The sequence below is a fragment of the Mus musculus genome, chromosome 2, assembly GCF_000001635.26.
Source record: "Mus musculus strain C57BL/6J chromosome 2, GRCm38.p6 C57BL/6J".
Classification (NCBI taxonomy): Eukaryota; Metazoa; Chordata; class Mammalia; order Rodentia; family Muridae; genus Mus; species Mus musculus.
Genome location: NC_000068.7, coordinates 90,636,116 through 90,658,503, shown reverse-complemented (window position 1 = coordinate 90,658,503; position 22,388 = coordinate 90,636,116). Strand labels below are relative to the sequence as shown.

Below are 22,388 nucleotides of genomic sequence, written 5' to 3'. Positions count from 1 at the left end.
TGATTAGCATGAAAAGATCATTTTATCCAGATGCAAGTCCTAGAACTTTGGGTAGACTTTGGGGTATGCATATAAGTCTATATTCTGTAACCTACAAGTGATAGAAACTCAGGTTAGCTTAGGGTCTAAAAAGGAATCCATTCTTCCATCTTCTAGGAAGTTCAGAGATAGAACTGTCTTAGTCATACCTCAAGTGTGTGTGTGTGTGTGTGTGTGTGTGTGTGTGTGTGTATGTGTGTGTGTGTATCTTGTGTTTTCTTTTAAGGTGGAGTCTCATATATCCTAGGCTAACCTCCAACTCTTAAATAGCTGAAAACTCTTTTATGACCTTGTATTTTGGATCCTCCTGCCTTCACCTTCCAAGAGCTGTGATTAAAGGCATTAACCATCACACTGTGGTAGGGATCAAACCCAGGGTTCTCTGTACAATTGGTGACGTCTACATCGTTGAACTTCATCCCTTGCTCAACATAGGATTTTAATTTATAGAGATATCTAGATGACACACAGAATTTTTTAATTGAATTTGTTTATTCTTTAAACTTTAAAAAATGTATTTATTTATTATACACCAGCTGTCTTTAGACACCCCAGAAGAGGACATCAGATCTCATTATGGATGGTTGTGAGGCACCACATGGTGGCTGGGATTTGAACTCAGAACCTTTGGAAGGGCAGTCAGTGCTCTTAACCACTGAGCCATCTCTCCAGCTCAAACACATAGAATTTATTAGCTATGTTTCTACACGGCCGCATGGAGAGGTACAGGTCTGGTGTACTAGCTGATTTTGTGTCAACTCAACACAAGCTGGAGTTATTACAGAGAAAGGAGCTTCAGTTGAGAAAATGTCTCCATGAGATCCAGCTGTAAGGCATTTTCTCAATTAGTGAACAAGGGTGGGAGGGCCCATCCCTGGGCTGGTAGTCCTGGGTTCTGTAAGAGAGCAGGCTGAGCAGGGGAAGCAAACCAGTAAGCAGCATCCCTCCATGGCCTCTGCATCAGCTCCTGCTTCTTGACCTGCTTGAGTTCCAGTCCTGACTTCCTTTGGTGATGAATAGCAACATGGAAGTGTAAGCTGAATAAACCGTTTCTTCCCCAACTTGCTTCTTGGTCATGATGTTTGTGCAGGAATAGAAACCCTGACTAAGATATCTGGTTAGGAAGCAAAGAGCAGGGAGACCAGGGCATAGGCTGATGCCCTTTGTTGAGGTTTCAGTAACAAAGGCAAAGCATATAAGGTGGAAAGCCCAGAGGGCTAGCTTGAAGAATCGAAGTGTGCTCTGGGGTATAAAGGCTGGTATCTGACTCTGGTTCGTGTTTTAGGGCAGGGGACATTGATTTTACGTGTGAGTGTGAGGACCATGGTGACTGGTGAATGCCAAATAGAAAAACACAAAAAAAGCCAAATTCAAATGAGTGCCTCTGTAGGAATGAGCCCTCGGCTGATGCCTGATTGAGAAGGTCAGTACATGTGCACACATTGCAGCTCCGCTGAGGGACTCAGAGGACAACTTGCAGGAGTTAGTTCTCTTCTTTCTCTACTTGCATGCTGTGGCCTGGGGACAGAACTCAGGCAGTAGGGTAGGCTGGCAAGCCCCGTTATCTGCTGAACCATCTCTTTGACCCCCCCCCCCCGGCATCATCTGTACAGTGCTTTCCTTGGGGCTGGTAGTTATATTTAGAGCAGCCTGTCCAATAGAAGCATAATGTAAACTAAAAGAAACTTTGAACTGCCTAATAGCCACACTAAAAAGAGTAAAAAGAAAAAGATGAAACTGATTTTAGGAGTATATTTGATTTAATTGAATATAGCCACAATATTACTTCAGCATTATATCTACATACAATCATCGACATATCTTATGCTCCTGATTTCATACTAAGTCTGACACCCTGAGTTTGGTCCCTGGACTCACCACATTCTGGAAAGAGAGAAAGGGTGTCCTTCCTTCACTCGGATACTGTGGCGCGGGCACACCCACCCCTCCATCCCACCCCTTCACGTGCACACAGAATACATTAAACATAAAGATGTTCTAAAAAGTAAAAGTTAGTCTACTCTATAGTATGCATTTTTTCCCTTTGTAAGTAAGAACAGCACATAGATCATCTCAGGCCCTTGTGGGAGGTTCTGGCTTAGGCTTTGCTGTGTCTCCCAAACAAGGTCTCCCGATGCTTCTAGGAAAAAGTTAGTTTCTAAGCTCACTAGGAATGTTGGGAATTCATTTCCTTCTGAATGGATGTCCAGGGTCTCTGTTTTTGTGGTGCCTAAGTATTGGGAGCTGATGGTAGCCACTGAGGCTGCTCAGTGTCCATTACAATGTCCAGTCCCAGACAGAGTCTCTCTAGTCTACACTGTAACGATGGAACTCTGCTCATGTTTGATAGCCTCCATTTGTTGCAAGGAAGTCAAAGGGTCCAACTCTCAGGCAGAGTGAGTCCGCACCCGCCTAGAACCTGCCTTCTCCAAGCTTGTAATGGGTCTGCTGTGAATCTTCTGGGTACCAGACAACATACGGGGCACTGTTCACTAACTGTTTAATCCTGTTAATATCACCAGTTACACATGATTACAACTATTTTGCCCATTTGGAAGTTGAAGTTTTGAGAAACTGATGTGATTTGTGATCAATTTGTTCAAGGTTCTACAATTAATGAGAGACACATCTGAGACTCAAACCCAAGCCTGTTTGTGCTTAAAGATTATACTTTCAAAGCTCTCCAGTGAAATGGGTTGTCGTCTCTTCCTCTCTGTCCAGGGGAATACAGAAGTAGGGAGAACACAGTCTCAAGCTTGGTCAGAATCGACTCTTCCTGTGTTGCAGAAACCGGTTCTTCTAGGAGCGTTGCAGACTGAGAGGAAGCTGCCCTGCCAGGGGACAGCTGTCACCTGGACTTGGTCAACACCATTAGAAATGAATTACATCAGCACTCAGGCTGTTCAACGGAAGGTTTTAGAGGCTTTCCTTAACTAAAAGACGTAGGTGAAGAGATGGGCTTGCTAGTTAGCCTGATGTAACACTTTCAAATTATTACAAATGCATATGAAAATATCATATTACAACTCACATTTAAGACTAAACTTTAAAAACCTACTATTATTATTGTGAGTGTGGGCACCTGTGTGCCAGGGCATGAACATGGTTGTCATGGGATAAAATGTTAAATTATTTAAAAAAATAAAATGAAGAATTGAATTTACTTCAAATCCTGTTCAAAATCCTGGTCAAAAGGTTCTTTTTTTTCTTCCCTGCCTCCTTCCCTATATTCCTCCATCTTTCCACTTTCTCTTTCTTTTTGGTGCTGGGATTCAGCTCAGGCCTTGCATGTGCTCAGCAAGCACTCTGCCTCTGAGATGCAGCCTCAGTCCAAAGCATCTCCCCTCCCCACATGGCTGATCCTCATCATCTGCCTTAAGCTCAGCTAGTGACCAGAGACCTGGCTTTTTCTAGCTGGATGGAATGGGCAGAGTCATCAGTCTCTGGCCCGCTTTTCCCATTCTTTTTCACTCATTTGATTTCCTCTAGGGAAAGGAAGAGGAAGAGGCAGCTTCAATTTTCTTTCTTAGAAGAAGGGAGTTAAAGCTTTTTGCTGTCTCCCAATAGTGTGACTGCATTTCTCAAGTTCAGAGTTAAACAACATCGTGACTCCATGAGTAGCTGTGATTCAACATTTGGAAGAACAGCAGTTTAAAATATAGATACAATAGACACACACACATATGTTTGGTTTTAAAAATTAATTGTCTGTCTGTCTGTCTGTCTATTTTGAGGCAAGGTTTCACTATGTAGACCAGACTGGCCTCAGACTTACAGAGATCCCCTGCCTCTGCCTCTTGAGTTTTGGGATTAAAGGCACCATACTCGGCATATATATGCCACACACAGAGTCTCCTGTATCTCAGGTTGGCCATGAACTCCATATGTCTAGACTATGATAACTATGAACTTCTGATTCCCTGTCTCTACCACCTAAGCACTGAATTAACAGGCATGTCTGTCTTATGTGCTGCTGGGAATAAAAACCAGGGCTTTGAGCATGCCAGGCAAGCGTTCTAACCCAGCTACTTCCCAGATAAGCTAGTTAGTTAAGCTACACGGACACACACACACACACACACACACACGATTGTCATTTCCCTTGAACATCAGAGTAATATCTTTAAAATAAAAAAGGGTACAATTTTTCTTTTGTTTTAATATTTGTCTTTTCTAATAGTAAATGAAACCACATAGTTTTCTTATTTTCTTTTTTCTTCTTAAAATGTCTGTGATATAAAGTGGGGTATGCTACACTGAGTTCTTTGGAACCGAGAGGAGAGTAATTATAAAAACCAAGGATCTCCAAGGGCATGGGAGATGGATGGTGGTGGGCAGGATCTGTTACTTTCAAAAGATACTTGAGGGCTGGTGAGATGGCTCAGCAGTTAAGAGCACTGACTGCTCTTCCGGAGGTCCTGAGTTCAAATCCCAGCAACCACATGATGGCTCACAACCACCCATAATGAGATCTGAAGACAGCTACAGTGTACTTACATATAATAAATAAAATTAAATTAAATTAAGTTAAAAAAAAAGAGGAAAAAAAAAAGATACTCGAACAAGGGCTCAACACTTCATGACCCTTATTTAGGGAAATCAACCATTTGTTCCTTTCACACATGTTCAATAGAAACATCATGTGTCAGGCACCAGCCTGTACCCCAGATGAAGCCTGTGGTGCCCACTGCCAAGGGACTTAGAGCAGAACGGTCTCAAGGGATGCTGAACAAAGCATCCTTTACAGGTTCAAGGACAAGAGCAGCTACCTCATTTCTCCCGAGGACTTAGAGAAGTGCCTGTGGGTATCCACTGCACTGCAGAGGAGATGAAGGATGCTTTAAGGAGAGAGAACAGAAAATGCAAAAGTTCAGCAGGAATCTGGGAAACGGGAAGATGGAGGAATGGGTACCAAGGTACCACATCACACTTCCAGAAATAAAGTCAGACAGACTGAGCCAAAGTCTCCACTGCTTAATGATTTCAGAGAGGTGGCTTGAAAGGATACCTGTTTTGAGAGACCTTTAGTGTAGAAAGAGTGGCATCAAGAAGCTCCAGTTGGGAGCCAGGGCAATAGCACAGCAAACCTCAGTTCAGTTTCACATTAGGCTGCTCACAACTACCTGTACCTTTAGCTCCAAGGGATCTGATACCATCTCTGGTCTCGGAGAGTACCTACACACATGTTCACATAATTATACACCGACATAAATAAATATAAATCTAAAACCAAAACCAAAACCCAAACCCTTAGGTAGGGAGCCTATGAGATGGCTCAGCAGGCAAGGGTGCCTTCTGCTAAATTGGACTGAGATCCCCTGGGCTGTCCTGGTGGAGGGAGAGGTGTGTCATGTGCTCATGCTTACCCAATGGGGCGGGGAGGGAAGGAAAGAAGCCATTAATCCCAGCACTCGGGAGGCAGAGAGGCAGAGAGGCAGAGAGGCAGAGAGGCAGAGAGGCAGAGAGGCAGAGAGGCAGGCAGAGAGGCAGGCAGAGAGGCAGAGAGGCAGAGAGGCAGAGAGGCAGGCAGAGAGGCAGAGAGGCAGAGAGGCAGAGAGATCTCTGTGGAGTTGATGCTAGCATGGGCAACACAGTGACTCCCTGTTTCAAACAAAACACCATCTCTTGGTACCAGACAGAGTGGCAAATGGCCATCATCACTAGGAAGCCTGAGGTAGGGGGATCATGAGTTTAGGACAGCCTGGGCTACACAGTAAGACCCAGATATCTCCCTCACTAACTACCCTCTAAATCCATTGTCATTGTAGCCTGGTGGTGGAGTCCACTCTGTGTAAGACTCTGGCTTATATTTCCAGTACTGCAAAGAAAGGAGGAACAAAGTAGAATCTGGCCGGGCGTGGTGGTGCACGCCTTTAATCCCAGCACTTGGGAGGCAGAGGCAGGCGGATTTCTGAGTTCGAGGCCAGCCTGGTCTACAAAGTGAGTTCCAGGACAGCAGGGCTATACAGAGAAACAACCCTGTCTCGGGGGGGGGGGGGGGGGGGGGGGGGGGGGGGGAGGAAGAATCTGTTGGCTCGGCTTCAAGTGCAGCTCATGTTTCTGCTCCCGCCCAGGCTTACTCGCCTACTGCTTTGAGCCTGCTCCCTTGTCTTTCTCTGAACTAGGGGATCACCCCAGCACAGGCGGTTCCTGGTGCGAACCCATTTGATCTGGGGGACTCAGGAAACAGATGCATCCTCCTGGTCTCGGCTTAACGATTGGGTTTCTTTTCTTTTTCTTTCTCCCCCCCCCCCCCCCCAAAGCCAGATCTTGCTCCCAATCAACAAAGAGGAAAAAAGTAATTACTGAAGTATTACTGTTATTATTATTTCCCGCTAGGAACTACCGCATACCTTTCTTGTATCTGGTTTTCTCTTTAGGTCAGGGGGTGGGGGTGGGGTAGGAAATCTAAAAACAGTCCTGTCCTGGCTAAAGGATGTATTAATTATTTTTAATCCTGTTTGTACTGGGGATCTCTTTGAGGCTTTAATGAAATAGATAAACTTATCACACCCACAAAATGTAATACAGTTCTAAGAGGCTTACACACCTATTGAAGACTGAGAACTCAAGAGAATCCATGGATCCCAGCTGGGAAACTCTACTCTGTTGGGTACGAGGGCTCCAACCTAGCACCCCAGCACTTCCAACACTTGGGAGATAGAGGTGGGAGAATCAGGAGTTCAAGGTCATTCTCAGCTACCTAATAAGTTCAAGACCAGTCTAGGCAACATGAAGGAAGCTCTGTCTTAAATACAACAAAGCAGAAGATAGACAACTAGTAAGGCAGGGGAGGCGATATCCAAACTAACACTTAGCAGAAGAAAATTAGAATACCTGAACGGTATCCTTAACTAAGTGATGATAGCAATAAGGATAGAGGCTAATGTTTCCAAGTCAATCGCTTTCATATATGCCAGCAACAAACAAGCAGAGTTTGAAAAACAAAACAAAACAAAACAAAATGCATTGCTTGGCTGGCAAGATGACTCAGTAGGGAAAGGCACTTGCTACCAAATCTGATGTCCCAAGTTTGATCTCCAAACCCCCACAACTAATTCCCACAGTTTCCTCTCTCCCTCCCTCCCCCCCTCTCTCTCTCTCACACACACACACACACACACACACACAGATACACAAGTAAATAATAAATACATAAAATTTAAACCCCACATTGCCATTTATGTTAGCACCCCTGATTTTTTAAAAAATAAGGTAGCCTGGGCTAGTAGTTTTGTTTTGTTTAGACTTATTTTATTATTATTTTTTTTTGTGCATGGATATTTGGTCTGTCTGTCTGTATGTATGTATGTATGTATGTATGTATTCCATGTGTGTTCCTGGTACCCTCAGAGGTCAGATCTCCTAGAGTTGGAGTTATAGATGGTTGTAAGTTACCAAGTGGGTCCTTGGAACTAAACCCAGGTCTTTACAAGAGCAATAAATGCTCTAACTCATCTATCTCTCAGTCTCTCTAGTCTTGCACCCAAGGTCCTCCTACTTTAACTTTCTAATCTTTCTCTTTTCTTCTCTAGATCTCCCTCCCTCCCTTTGTTCCTTCCTCCCTTCGTTCCTTCCTTCCTCCCTTCCTTCCTTCCTTCCTTCCTTCCTTCCTTCCTTCCTTCCCTTTTCTTTTTTTAATTTCATAATTTATTGAGTACACCATTATGGTGCAGCAGGCAGGATAATGAGCATGCCATCTGCTCCATGATATTTTATTACTTTTTAATGTCAGTGAAGATCTGTAGTGATGTCTTACCTTTCATTTCTAATGATGGTAATTGGTCCCCCCACCTCTTTCTGTCATGGCTTAACCTGATAAGAAGCTTGTTAATTTTATTGACCTATTCCAAAGAAGGCTTTTGGTCTGGTTGACTTATAGCTCGTGTTCATGGATGGGAAGACTTGGTGGATCTTTCTGATGCATGTTCATACATTCATTCATGTGTGTGTATAAGCCTAAGTACTTTAGGAACACATTCCAGCTTTCAGCCCTGTAGCTCAGCACCGAATTCACACAAATAAAAAGCCATCAATCAATCGATCAATCAATCAATCAATAACTCATGGCCAAGGAAGTCAGGAAAGGCCCTTTAGTGGATGTGGACAATACAGATACCAGACCAATTTACTCTGAGGATTTGTCACTGGGATTCCTGCTCTCAGTCCGCCGCCCAGGCAGGGCTGCCTATGTGCTCCAGTAACTGCACCAGCAGGAGGGAAGCACTCTCACAACCCTTTGTAGACTTGTTCTCGCTGTGTTTGCCACCACAGGTCTCAGGAGGCTTTTGCCTTTCTTGAGCAGAACTGAAAGTTCACTGCACAGCCAACTCTAGTGGCCCCAAGACTTTCATTTCCTTTTTTATTCTAGGGAGAGTATACTAAGCAGGGCTACTTCATCAAGAGAAAAGTAGGTGCCAGGTGAGTGGAGGCTGGGTCTGGGCTTTATTCACACCCATGGCTCTAAGCCAACAAATCATCAAAATCTTTTCTTTACCGTACAGATTTCTGACCCCGCCTCAGACTTCCCCTGATAGCGGATAGAGGACAGGAGTCTGTAATTTTTCCAGTTCTCTCAAAAATGTTCTGATGAGCCTGTAAGGTTTAGGACCCCACTGGGTAGTGGCAGAGGCTCCTTGTCCCTTTTTGGCTCAAGGCGTTCTCTTCCTTTCTCTTAGATCGCATCTTCCTTTCATGCTTTTTTCCCCTATAACACTTAAACATACTTTCATCATGTATTTTTTACATGATATCACATATATTTGTGTATTTCCTTTGTTGCCTGGTAAACTGTTCAAGGGCAGGGATTAAACCTTAGTATTTCCTTCCATGTGCTCAGGACTGCCACAGTGTTGAACAGGTTGTTCACAGAACAAAGGTTAGCATATGGGGTAAGCGGGACTGTGAACATGCTAAACCCCAACCTGACTCACCAAGTCAGTGGCCTCTAGTGACTAGAAGGAAGGATGCCTTTTCTAACATGACAAAAGCTCCAAGTAGGCTATGCCGGCTCAGTTTGTGCCTGGCTTCATAATCATATGAGGAAAATCTGAGCATCTATTCAAGAAAAAAGTTTGAAGCTGGATGTAATGACACACGCCTTTAAACCAGCACTTGGGAGCCAGAGGCAGGCAGATCACTGAGTTCAAGGCCAGCCTAGTCTACATAGTGAGTTCCAGGACAACCAGAGCTACAGAGAGAAACCCTGTGTCATTCCCTCCTCACTAAAAAAGAAAGAGAGAGAGAGAGAGAGAGAGAAAGAGAGAGAGAGAAAGAGAGAGGAAGAGAGAAAAAGCAAAGCAGATGATTTTGGTAGAGGGCAGGTGTTCATGCAATATTTGCCAAAGCCTTTGTAAAAATTTTACTTATTTATTTGTTTGCTTGTTTGTTTGAGACAGAGTATCTCTCTATAGCCCTGACTGTCCTGGAACTCACTGTGTAGATTAGGCTGGCCTTGAACTCATAGAGACCTCCCTGTCTCTGCCTCCAGACTGCTGAGATTAAAGGCATGCAGCACCACACCTAACTAAGGTCTTGTTTTAGAAGTCCCAGTCCTTCAAACCCCAGTCCATTGCTTCCTCTTCTGAGACTTCAGTACCTGGCTTGCACCTTGAGCAACATTTCATGCATTGGAGACAGTCTCGATCTCTCTCAGCATCTTCAACTCCCCTAGGGCCACCTTACCTACCTTGTATCCGAGCAGTTTAGTGGATTTTACTAGATGGATGAATAAGGTTTGCACAAGCGTGCCATCCCAGCACTAGGGAGGCTGAGATAGGAGAACTTCCACAAATTCAAGGCCAGCCTGAGCTACACATAGAGAACCTGTCTCTGGGCTTCTTCAGCTCATAAAAAGGCATAGTAACTTTTTACCTCTAGCACGAAAAATAGGTGGTGCAACTTCAGAAATAATTGGTAATTTAGTTAATTACATGTATATAAATAAAGGCTGGGATGCAGGTCAGTGACAGAGTGCTATCATATAATGCCATATAAGATATATTACTTTTATATTTGTTATTACAAATGATTCATATAATTATGTAATATGTATCCTATAGTAAATGTGTAATTATGTGTTATAATATATAATTAGCTGTGGCTGGAGAGATGGCTCAGTGGCTAAGAGCACTGACTGCTCTGGTAGGGCGCCTATGCTCAGTTCCCTGTACTGCACCTACATAGCAGCTCACAATCGTCCATAAATCAATCCAGTTTCAGAGCATCTGGCTTCCTCTTCTGACCTCTGAGGGCACCACGCTCACACAAGGTACACAGACATGCAGGTAAAACACTCAGACACATAAAATAAAAATAAATGTGAAAATATTTAAATAGTTTTTTTAGCTCTCACCTTTCTTACTCTCCTCTCTAGCCCTCCTTCTCTCTCTCTCTCCCTTCCCCCCTCTCTCCACATGGCCATGGCCACTCTCCCTCTTTCTACCTTCTCTCTTTCTCCCTGCCTTTCTACAATAAAGCTCTAAAACCATAAAAAAATTTAAGTAACAACAATAAAGAATTATAAAATAGGTGCTGGAGAGATGGCTCAGCAGTTAAGAGCACTGACTGCTCTTCTGAAGGTCCTGAGTTAAAGTCCCAGCAACCACATGGTGACTCACAACTATCTGTAATGGGGTCTGAGGCCCTCTTCTAGTGTGTCTGAAGACAACTACAGTGTACTTAGATATAGTAATAAAGAAATCTTTAAAAAATCTTTAAAAAATGTTTTAAAAAAGGAATTATAAAATAAGTAATATATAACTAGTTATATACTATGTATACTATGTATATTATGTATTGTATGTGAATGCAAATACAAAGCATACAAAATATGTAACAGGTATATACATATATATTTACACATGAGCACTGTGTATATCAACTTTTGCAGGCAGTACCAAGTAAGTTAAATAGATACTGGCAGACAACACTGCCTGTCCTTTGAAAGCACTTGAGTGTGTGCAACACTGAGTTAGTCTGGGAGTGATGGAGCCCACGCTTCTGTTTTACCAATGTAGCATGTAGTTCTCAGGTTGCTCCAGGTCTGACAATTTCTTCCAGAAGGGAGATGAAGGGAAGGGATGACCTTCATAATGGTAACAAAGACTCCCCGTTAGTCCCCAAAGTGTACCAGTACCGTGGAACTTTGTCATAGGATGTAAGCCACGCCCCAGTATGTCAACATGGGGGTGTTGTCAGGAAAGAGCCACACCTATTTGAATGGTCACACGAGTCTGACAGGGACAGTAGGCCTTTTGGAAGTCAGAGGAAGGAAGTTTGGGGTTCTTCTAGTTTTGTTTGAATTAAGTTACAGTTGTACTTATTTAGTGTGTATGTCTGCCTTGGCAAATATTGAGGTCCGTGGACAACTTGCAGGGATTGGTTCTCTTCGTCCATTTTATGGATTCCAGGCTGGGTATCTAAGCCTGTATCAGATGAGCCAGCCTGCCAATCTTCTGTGCTTTATATGAAGGAGTTCTCAAAGCAGCATTATACAAGTTGTGGTATATTTAAAATCGTTACATTTAAAAGAAGGCTATTTTTTCACCAGAAAAGTCGAAATTTGACTTTATAATATGGCTATGTCTTGAATATTGGAATTCTGCCAAGTTAATATAGTAGAACCCAATTCATTATGTAATGAAATTAGTAAACGAAGCCTTTGGGGGGAGTGACTAAGTCATGAGCTTTGGCTATCATGAATGGAATTCGTGACCTTTCACACTATGGAAGGTTGTTCTCTCCTCTTTCACCATGAAAAGGTGCTATGAGCAAAATACCATCTTAAAGCAGAAGACTCTGAGTAGACACCAGATCTGCTGACACTTCAATTAGGGACTCTCCACACCCCAGATCTGTGAAAAATAATCAAGAGAGGGATGGGGTGGCAGACAGACAGACAGAGAGACAGAAACACAGAGAGTGCTTAGGATCCACTTTAATGTGTCTATTGAAAGAACAAGAGACAAGGCTACCAGGCAGGGAATGGGAGCTGTCACTAAAGAAACCAAAGTGCTAAATGGGTATCCAGTCCGGGTGGGCAGAGAGTATGCGCAGTGTGATTGGAAATCCCGTCTTTGCAAGATGCAAGCTGCTTTGCCTGGGCTTCATGTGGGACTGACAAGGAGCTAGATTTTCTTTCTTTTTCTTTTCTTTTCATTTTAAATATTTATTTATTTCATTTACGTGAGTGCACTGTAGCTGTCTTCAGACACACCAGAAGAGGGCATCGGATCCCATTACAGATGGTTGCTGGGAATTGAACTCAGGACCTCTGGAAGAGCAAGCAGCCAGTGTTCTTAACTGCTGAGCCATCCTTCCAGCCCTAGAGCTTGTTTCAAATTTAGGCACAGTACTGCTCTTTAAGAATCTCTGGCTTCCAGAGAGGATAGGGGTGTGGCAGCCTCCGCTTGAGTTAGATGTCACATACAGTGAGTGTGCAGAATGTGCTGGGGATACAGGTTGGGGTCAGCGAGGGTAGTTTCCCTCAAATCTAGCTCTTGTCTGTGCACATTCTTTCCTCTCTGGCTATGAAGTCATATGCTCTTCTGGAGCCCCTCTAATTCATACTGGAAGAGGTGGGGACGTATGGCAATCTTTGAGGTCAAACCAACAGAGAAAAGCCCTAGGCACGGTACAATTTTTGGAACTTCAATGTTTGATGGCCTCAGATTGAGCCTTGTTATTCTGATCTCAGATTGACCCATTACCCTTGCCAAAGATGTCAATCAAAAAGGCCTGCTGAGTTTATACAATAGACCAGTGTTTGGCCATGTTTAAAAGATAAAAGACAGGGCTGGAGAGATGGCTCAGTGGTTAAGAGCACCGACTGCTCTTCCAAAGGTCCCGAGTTCAAATCCCAGCAACCACATGGTGGCTCACAACCATCCGTAATGAAATCTGATGCCCTCTTCTGGAGTGTCTGAAGACAGCTACAGTGTACTTACATATAATAATAATAATAATTAAAAAAATCTAAAATATAAAAGACAGGAAAATATATAGGCTTTGGGGGCCATATTATGTTGATTGGAACTACTCAATTTTGCTATTGCTGTACGAAAATAACTAGAGGCAATATGCAAATGAGCAAGTGTGGATATATTCCAATAAAATTTTACTTACAAAAATGACAAGGCTGTGGATATAGCTCAGTTGGTAGAATGCTTGCTTATAATGCATAAAGACTTAGGTTTGATCTTAGCACTTCATAAAAACAGTGTGTTGGTATATGCTTGTAATCCTAGCACTTTGGAGGTAGAAGTAGTCAGATATCCAAGTTCAAGCCCAGCCTGTACTACACAGTACATTCCAGACCAGACAGAGCTACATAGTAAGACTCTGTCTAAAGAAGGGATGTTGCTTAATAACTGAGGGACTGGAGAGATGGCTCAGGAGTTAAGAGCACTGGCGGCTCTTGTAGAGGTCCTGGCTTTGATTTCCTGCACCTACACAGTGGCTCACAGCCACTAGGAACTCATGTTCCAGAGGATCTGATGTCTCTTTTTTACTTTACTGGTACCAGGCACACACGTGGCAAACAGACATACATGAAAGCAAAACATTCATACAGTAAAAAGAAAGATGATATATATGAATATATTAATAATAATATATAATTTAAAATGTACATAACATATAATACTTACTATGTAATATAATTATGATACGTAATATTATATATAATTCATATATATTCATCAATTTATATATGTATATGATTGAGGATGTTTGCTAAGAATGTGCCTTTTAGCCAGAGAACTAAGGAGGACTCTCCGTGGCAGATAAGCCTGCAGGATGGTTGAAGAACACAACCGACACAATCAGGACCTCCTGGACTCAGTTCAAAGGCAGTCCTAGCAAGGCATCAAGCTGAGGAAACGTAGGGAGTTGCTATAGCAAGCCTGTCCAACGTATGCCATAGCCTTTGACTCAAAACAGGCATAAGGCAAATATTAGGCCAGCTAGGTACCTTCTACCAGAAAGCAGATGAATTTGAGTGCTGAAATGTGTGACCTTAACAGCCAGTGGTAGCCTTCTTGAAGGGAAGGGGTAGAGCTGAGAGGGAAAAGGAGAAACAGAAGGAGAAGATGGGAGAAGAGAAGGAGGAAGGAGGAGGAGGAAGGGGAGAGGAGAAACTAGGGCATGGATGTATCTTTTGGGGACAGTAGAGAGAACAGCAGTGATAGTTGAAGGCTCTGTCTAGGAACATTGAAAAAGGATGCTCATGTCAGATTAGAAAGATTAATGAGAGCCTTGGGTGCGGGCTAAGAGGTTTTAAATAAATATATAGGTAATTGGGAGATGGTGAAGATCCTTTAAATAAACTAAGCAGCAGTTTGTGAAGAGTAGATTTAGATTGGGTTACAAGATGGAGATCACTGGTAGCTACCAAAGCAGCTGAAAGACTGGATCCTTGAGCAGATGCAATGGGCTAGAAAGAGGGAAGGGAGTAGTAGAAAGGATGATAGATTAGGCGTTCTATTTCATTTCTTATTTACTTAGAGATAGGGCCCTACTACACAGCTCTGGCTGGCCTGGAGCTCTCTATGTAGACCAGGCTGGCCTCAAACTCATAGAGATCTGCCTGCCTTTGCCTCCTAAGTCCTGGACTAAAGACCAGTGTCACCACATGTGACTATTTTATTTTTTTAAAAAGTCACTGTCCTAGCTGGGTATGGTGGTGAATGCTTTTAGTTCCAGGACTTTGGGGCCAGAGGCAGGCAGATCTCTATGAGTTCCAGGCCAGCCTGGTCTACATAGCGGGTTCCAGTGCAGCCAGAGCTGTGTAGGGTCCTGCCTAACAAACCAACCAACCAACCAACAAACCAACCAACCAACAAACCAACCAACCAACCAACCAACCAACCAACCAACCAACAAACAAACAAAAAACAAACCAAAAATGGTCTTAGGTATCCTGGGCTGACCTCAAATTTCTCTGTGTGTTCTAGTATGACCTTGACTAATCCTCCTGCCTCCACCCTCCAAATGGTTAGACTAAAGCATGTTCCCCAATGTCTGCTTCATGCAGTACTGAGCATGGAAGGCCCAGGCTAGCCAAGCACTCTACCAGCTGAGCCACAGCCTAAAATCAGAATCTTACAGGAAGCACTTGTCGCTTCCTTAGGCCCACCCTGAAGGCCAGGCTGGACACACACTACCTCAAGTATTTGGGTGGCTTCTCCAGGTTAATAGTTTACAATTCCACAGGTAGGTGCAAACTCTGAGCAGACACAGACAAGAAGTAAAGGGTCCTTTAGCCTCAAACATGCTAGGCAAATGTCTTGCTGCTTGCCTGTATCCCAGGCATGTTTAGGTACATTGTAAAGACATAGCATTTTTAACTTTGAAGGAAATGGTGCTGACTAAGCAGGTATACATCAGCAAACATTGGGGTTAGAGCCTACAACATGCTTTGAAAGGGTGGGATGATGCATATCCATCTGTAGAGATTTTCTACTATCTTTTCAAAAGCTGTGTGATTCTGGGTAGGTCACTCAGGTTCCCTTCCGTTTGGGGAGTGGGGTGGGGCCTCACATAGTTCAGGCTGGCCTAAGCTCCAGATGTATTCAAGGATAACTCTGATTTCCTGCTCTTCCTGCTTCTGACTACCGGGGAGCTGGGATTACAGGCTTGGGCCACCATACTGGATTCACTTTCCTTGTCTTAGAAAAAATGGTTTTAGATTTATTTATTTTATCTTACATACGTGAGTGTTTGCCTCTATCCGTGTTATGTACGCCATGTGTGTGTGCTTGGTGTCCAAAGAGGTCAAAGGACAGCATCGGACTCTCTGGAGTTTTGGATGGTAGTGAGCCACCATGTGGGGTCTGGGAACTGAGCCCGGAGCCTCTGCAAGAGCAGCAAGTGCTTTTGACCCCCGGGGGGGGGGGGCGGGGGGCGGGGGTGGGCATCTCCAGGTCCCCACATCCTCTTTCTGAGGTGCAGTTTCTTCGGGTACAGAGAGGGAAGAGACAGCTTCTTCCCAGAACTGTGCTTCTCCTTTGTGACCCTCATGGGGGAAAGGCCTGTCAGTGAGCAATAAATGACAGGTAAATAATAAAAGGTGAAACACACAGAGATGGATTGAAAACAAGAAATAGAAGGTACATTTCAACACCCTCTCCCCCCTTTCTTTCCTCATTTGCTTCTTGATTGTAGCTGGCTGCCTTTGCAGAGACTGTTTTGGGTTGTTCAGTCTGTTGTCATGTGGATTCTGTGGCTGCCAGTCTTCTAGAGCCTATTTGGTATTTAGGTTCATCTGGTTGTAGATTCATTAGCAATCCAGAACCCTTCTATTTTGTATTTTACAACACGCTCTATAACAAACACATAGTTTTTTCCCACGATGCCAATTTGTTCTATGAGCTAAATCCTTCTTCAGATATATAGTTTCTATCTCATACCAACAGATATCCTCAGACATCTGTATTCTATTGCTGTGACAAAATAACCGAGCCTGGACGCTTGTGTGGAAAAAAGGTTCAGTTCACTCACTGCTCTGAAGGTAGAAAATTCAACAGCATGGCACTGGTTCTTCCGAGGTCTGCCTAGCTATGTCACATTTCTGAGGTATTGTGGGAGCAGTCATGGAGGAAGTCAGATGGTAAGACAGGAAGCTGGAGAAGCTCGGGGCCAGGCATGCTCTTTTATGATGAACTGTTTTCAAGAGAGCTGACTTACTTCTAGACCAGCTTTAAGCTCTTCTGAGGACAATGGGCCCAGTGATCTGATGAGCTCCTACTGGGCTCATCCTGCTAAAGCTCCTATGATTTCCCTAGATCACTGCATCTGGGACCAAGCGTGTGACCCTGGAGTGGATAAACCGCACCCACAGTCCTGGGAGAAAGGAAGTGCTCTTCGGCGAGGGCACTGAGTGCATGAGTCACTCACTGGAGCTGATGTGTCCAGAGCTGGGTGACCACGCAGATGGCTAACGTGCAAAGAAGTGTTAAGGCTACCGAGTAGCATGGCTGGGTAGAGGGCTCTGACATGAGCCTGCAGTGGTTGTAAGCAACAGAGAAAGGACTTGAACCGGATTTTACTGGCTCTAAAGCCATCGATTTAAAACGTTATCCCAAGACTGTCCATGCTGAGGCTCCTGGGAAGCCTGCTTCTTATTCTTCCTTTTCTAGGCATCTGATGTGTGTCACCTCCCTGGGCTAGGACACAGCAGCATTAGCCTCTCCAGGGTTACTCAGCACTTTGATGTCTCCCCTGGGAGCCACACTGACTGTCAGCTAGCAGGCACAGGAAGAAATTAGATTGCTATAGAGTCTTCACTTGGATGCAATTTATTATCTCTAAAGATAAGGCCTACAGGGACTTCTACACTGCTTTTCATGAGTCAGTGCAGAAAGATATCTGTTTAGCATGAGTCACACACCTGGTTAAAAGAGGAAAATAAATACTAAAATATAATAATCCATACAATCACTCCTTTTGTGGCTGACTTACCCTCTGCTTTGAGTCCCATAGTAAAATTTAATTTAAATCTGGGGCTGTCAGAAAAAGATGTTCCCGACTCCCCCTCCCCCTGCTTCCTCTTCTCTTTTGAAGATGGGGGTCTCTCTATGTTGCCCAGGCTTATTTCAAACCTCTGGACTCAAGAAATCTGCCCACCTCTCAAGTACCGGACATCCTTGCTCCTGATTAATCAGGAAGGCTAAAGGGCTCCCCAAGAGTGGGCTGGGATTCCCCTCTGGACTCTTACCTTTGGCTTTCAGTAAAACTTGGAAAAAGAATCTGTAAGGCTGAGAGATGGAAAGAAACATCTGCTCAGCAAAATATCTTCCTTTACTTGTGAAATGCAAAAAAAAAAAAAAAAAAAAAAAAAAAAAAAAGGGGCCAGGCCTTGGACACCTGCCAACTGCCTCTCCAGGCCTGCTCTCCCTGCTTTCCACCCAGCCGTGTCCTAGGAGGCTGGCCTGTGTGAGGTGTGCCAGTAGGCTAAGCCAAGGTCCCTGCCTGAGGAGATGAGAAGCAGGAGGAGAGTGAGGTCAAGCTATCATTTACTCAACTCCCTCCCTACTAGGATACCTTGGAAGAACTGTGTGCTCTGAAGGCCACAGCTCTTGCTTGGTGGCCTATCCTATGCATCAACCATCTCTCTGGAAGTCACTGCCTCTCCCTTGCTCTCTCAAGGACTGGGGTTAGCAAGGAGTCTTGCATCAAATCTGGAGATTCTACACTCTCTATTTTGTGGGTGCACCTTTGTAAGAAGCCCTGTGAGTGCCTGTAATCAAATTAGGAAGCTTAAATGTACCATCTGCTTCCTGCTGGAAGACTGACTGGGGTGCTGGGAGAGGCTTAATGACTTGCCCAAGGTTGCAAGAGGATTTGATTGCATACCAGTGCTACTCATAAAATGATTACAGTATTTTACAGTTCCAAGAACCTTTCAAACCCAGTCTCAGGCTGCAGGAAAGGCATAAAGCTTTCCACGCAGAAGCTGGGAAATTAAAATTTCACTAAGACATCCGATTAGCCACAACAGTGAACCTCTGTGCCTTCCTAGACCTAACACGTGACTGTCACAGCACAGTTCACCTCCAGGCCAGAGAGAAACATCTAACTCTTATCTAGCACAACTCTAGACTTCGAGCATCAGGAAAACAAACATACCCAGAATTCCTTCTCCCAAGCCTAGAGCTACTGATACTACATGGGTATCCAACACCCCATGAGGCAAATGGTGCTATTCTATTCTATTTGTGTGTTAGAAAATTGAGGGTCAGAAGGCTAAATATTTCACCCAGAATATTTTTGTAATTTGTCATACATCAAAAGTTAGGCTCAATTAGAACCCAGGCCCACCTGCCCATTGCTCTTTCTGATACACCTCACTGCCTTCATGCAGGGCTGTGCCCCAGGCTGGAGGTCCAATATGTCTACTGCACTTTCTCCTTTCAAACTAGTCCCAGCATGACCTTCAGACTAACTCCGGGGCCTCAGCATGGTTTTCCTGTTGGGCAGCTAAGGAGTTTTTTTGTAGATAAAACCAATAGAAAATGGACTGCGGCTGATTTCGAGCAAGAGATAAGCAGTGCAGGCCAGGCAAGCCCTTTGTCCCAGAAGTCCTGAGAAAAACACATTGGAGGTCTGTTTGGTTATAGAGGGGTTAGATAGGGTGGCCAAAGGGTATTCTTTAGTTTTGACAAGCCACCCCACCCCCTGCCTAGCTGAGAAGGGTCCATGCCCTGGGCTCATTCACTTTTCTAACCTTAAAGCAGAGCCCCAGGGCTGCTTACCTTCTGTGTGGCCTTAAGGGCTTACTTCCTCAGTTTGGGCCTTCATGGCCTCATCTCAGACACATGGGAGATAAAATCATGGGTCGTTCTAGTCTGCACGGCATGAGCTCGGAGCCCAGAGAAAGATATGAGTCTTCTAAGATCCCCCGTCCTCCCTACATAAAAGGATTCGGGTGTTCCTGTGGGTATAACCTTCCATATCCCTTTCCCTATATTCCTCTCTCTTTTCTTCCTCCCCTTCCTCCTCCTTTTACACAATTTTTTTTTCTTTCTGGTGTGGACTCTTACCCAGACTGACCTTGAACTCCCTGTATAACTAAGGATGACCTTGAACTCCTCCTCCTCCTGCCTCTACCTCCCAAAGTCTGGTATTACAAGTATACACTGTCATACCTAGTTTAGGCAGACCTGGGGATAAAACTCAGGACCTTGTCCATGCTAAGCAAGTACTCTACCAACTGAGCTATAGCCCCAGTTCTTCCTTTGGGACAGTCTTATTATATAGCTCAGGCTGGCCTAGAACCCAGGATCTTCCTGCTCCATTGTCCCAAGTGCTGGAATTATAGGCATGACATCCCGCCTTACCAAACAGGGTTCCAGTGTGTTGGAACCAGTGCTGAGGTAGAGCCCATGTAGCCTAATCTACGTGTAGGTTAATGTATCACAAACTGAGGTTTAGAGATGATAAGGGACTCACCATGTTACATAGCCAATTGCTGGCAGTGCCAAGCTTAAGGCACAGGTCTTCTGGTTCGATTTTGTGTGTTCTTAGGCTAGGTGTGTACTTCAGACACATAGGAAATGTGTTCTCAGCTGGCATGAGGTGGAAAGAGACTTGGTGCTTGTAAACAGGTACTTAGTCACCCTAATTTCACACCCATAATGATTAGGGGGTTGCAATTTATTGAGAGTTTATGACGTGCTTATTATGTGCTAGCAATTTTATAGTCATTACTTCATTTAACTTCTGCGGTAACCCACGAAGGATGTGCTGTAGCCCAGGCTTTTCGGATGAAGAGTTTGAGACACAAAGAAGTGGCATAGGGCTGGAAGATAGCTCAGCCAAGGAAGAGCTTCCTTTGCACTCAGACAGCTCTAGTTTGATCCCTAGAATACACATGAAAGAACAACAAGAGCAGGTGTGAAATATGTGCTTGTATCCCAGCACTGGGGAGGTGGAAACAGAAACAGATACCCACGGGGTTAAACAGGCATGTGAGCATATATATGTATGCACACACTTACATATGAGTGCACATGCATACACACACACACACACACACACACACACACATACACACACACACGAAATGAAGTATAAAATTCAGAATCACACAGCCAGAATGTAATAAATAGAATGGGGGTGAGAATTTAGTTCTGTTTAGTGTGATGCTCCAGCTCCAAACCACCAGATTAGTAGGTAATAATCCTTTAAAATATGGTCTACGTTGTCCTGGCTGTTCTTACATTCACAGAGCTCTGCCTACTTCTGCTGGCGTTGAAAGATATGGGGCCACCGTGATGCTGGGCCCCAGACAACTTGTATGCACCTTTCTTCATATTCTACTGTTTGAAATGAATTCATCTGGGAAGGAAAGCCATGGTGTAAAGCTGTAGTTAACACAGTCTGACATCCAACAGCAGCCTCCCTCACAGTTTCCTCAACTCTGGCTGCTTCCTTGTCCTCCAGAGTCCCTGCTTGTCCATGGGGAGTGCCACCAAGTAAGAAATCAAAGACAAAGGAAAAGGTCGAGTTACCTGAATGCCCCTGTTCTGGGTTTCTCTTTCCACTTAAGGCTTTAGGGATAACATGTTTGTCCTCGGAGTCAGTGATGATGATGATGATTTGTGAAGAAGTAGTTTGCATAATTTGTTCTGTTTACCTCTCCCTAAAGATTGCAGAAGGTTTTAGTTGGGGTGCTTGGTAGAGAGAGACTGTGGCCGATAAGCGGAGCCTTACTGCGGCACAAACATAAGGATCCCGGCGTTTATCTGCTCTCTTTACCACTGCTTGGAAGCCTGAGGGTCCTGAGTGTGAAAAGACAACCAGCTAAGCTTAGGTCCATTCCTGAATCAATCACCAGGGTGCAAGATCTAGGATGTTCTGATTGGTCAAACCTGAGTCACATGATGAGTCACATGCCCCTTTCAAGCAGAAAGGAAAATGAACTCCAGGAGTGGATGCCTCCCAGATGACTAACTGCAAATGCTTCCTGAGGAAGAAGCAGGGAGAGACAGGAGAGACGATGGCACCAGGACGAAGGGGAAATCGATGGTAGGTGGCCAAAGCAGTCATGTGACCACCTTCCTAGTTGCTAAGCAACCTTTCCCCTTTCCCTTTCAGTTATTCCGCTGATCTCCAAAGCTTGCCTCATCCAAGGGCTAATCTTCCGGTATGGAGGACGGTGGAACTCAGGAGGCCGTGAGTGAAGCAGAGATCTGGACTAGAACCTTGGTTCTGTCCTAATGCTGCCACAGCTGTCTTCTTTCTGAGTCCTTCTGCGGGGCCTTGCATACAGTCTACAGGAGACCTTACTTTCTGTCAATGTCACAGGCCGGGACTCTCATTTTGAGGCCCAGCAAGGAAAACAGATTTTCAGAACATGGCTGAAAGCTTTCATGGAGTGATGTCACCTGCTGGAAAGTGCCTTGATCTTGACACCAGATTCCTGACTTAATTGAAGAAAAATCACTTAACCTCTCTGAACCTGAACCTACTTTGTGACATGGAACTCATGATAATCTATGCTTTTGGTCTCAACGGTGGTTGAGAGATTCACAGGAAGCAATGGATGTGAAAGTTCTGTGTAAGCCCCAGCACATGGCTACAGGTATAAGAGCCTGGACTCTTAGTCTCTTCTAAAACAGACTTAATGGAAAAGGATCTGATAAATTCAGGCATACTGAACTTAGTCCTGCGATGTCTCAGAGTGTCAAAGCTCTTGCCATGCAAACCCGACAACCTGAGTTTGAGCCCCAGAACCCATGGCGGAAGGAGAGAACCAGTTCCCGAAAGTTATCCTCTGATTTCTGCATGCTCTGGTGATACCTCACCACTAACGCGCGCGCGCAAGCACACACACACACACACACACA

The 22,388-nt window shown here is 44.4% G+C and overlaps 1 long non-coding RNA gene across 1 annotated transcript in view; it reads left to right on the top strand.

The window, feature by feature from the left end:
* The window catches only part of Gm39871, a 34,181-nt gene extending 11,793 nt beyond the window's left edge, over positions 1-22,388 (top strand). The window contains exon 2 of the long non-coding RNA XR_866519.1: positions 21,637-22,388. This is a non-coding gene — a long non-coding RNA (predicted gene, 39871). The remainder of the gene's footprint in view (positions 1-21,636) is intronic.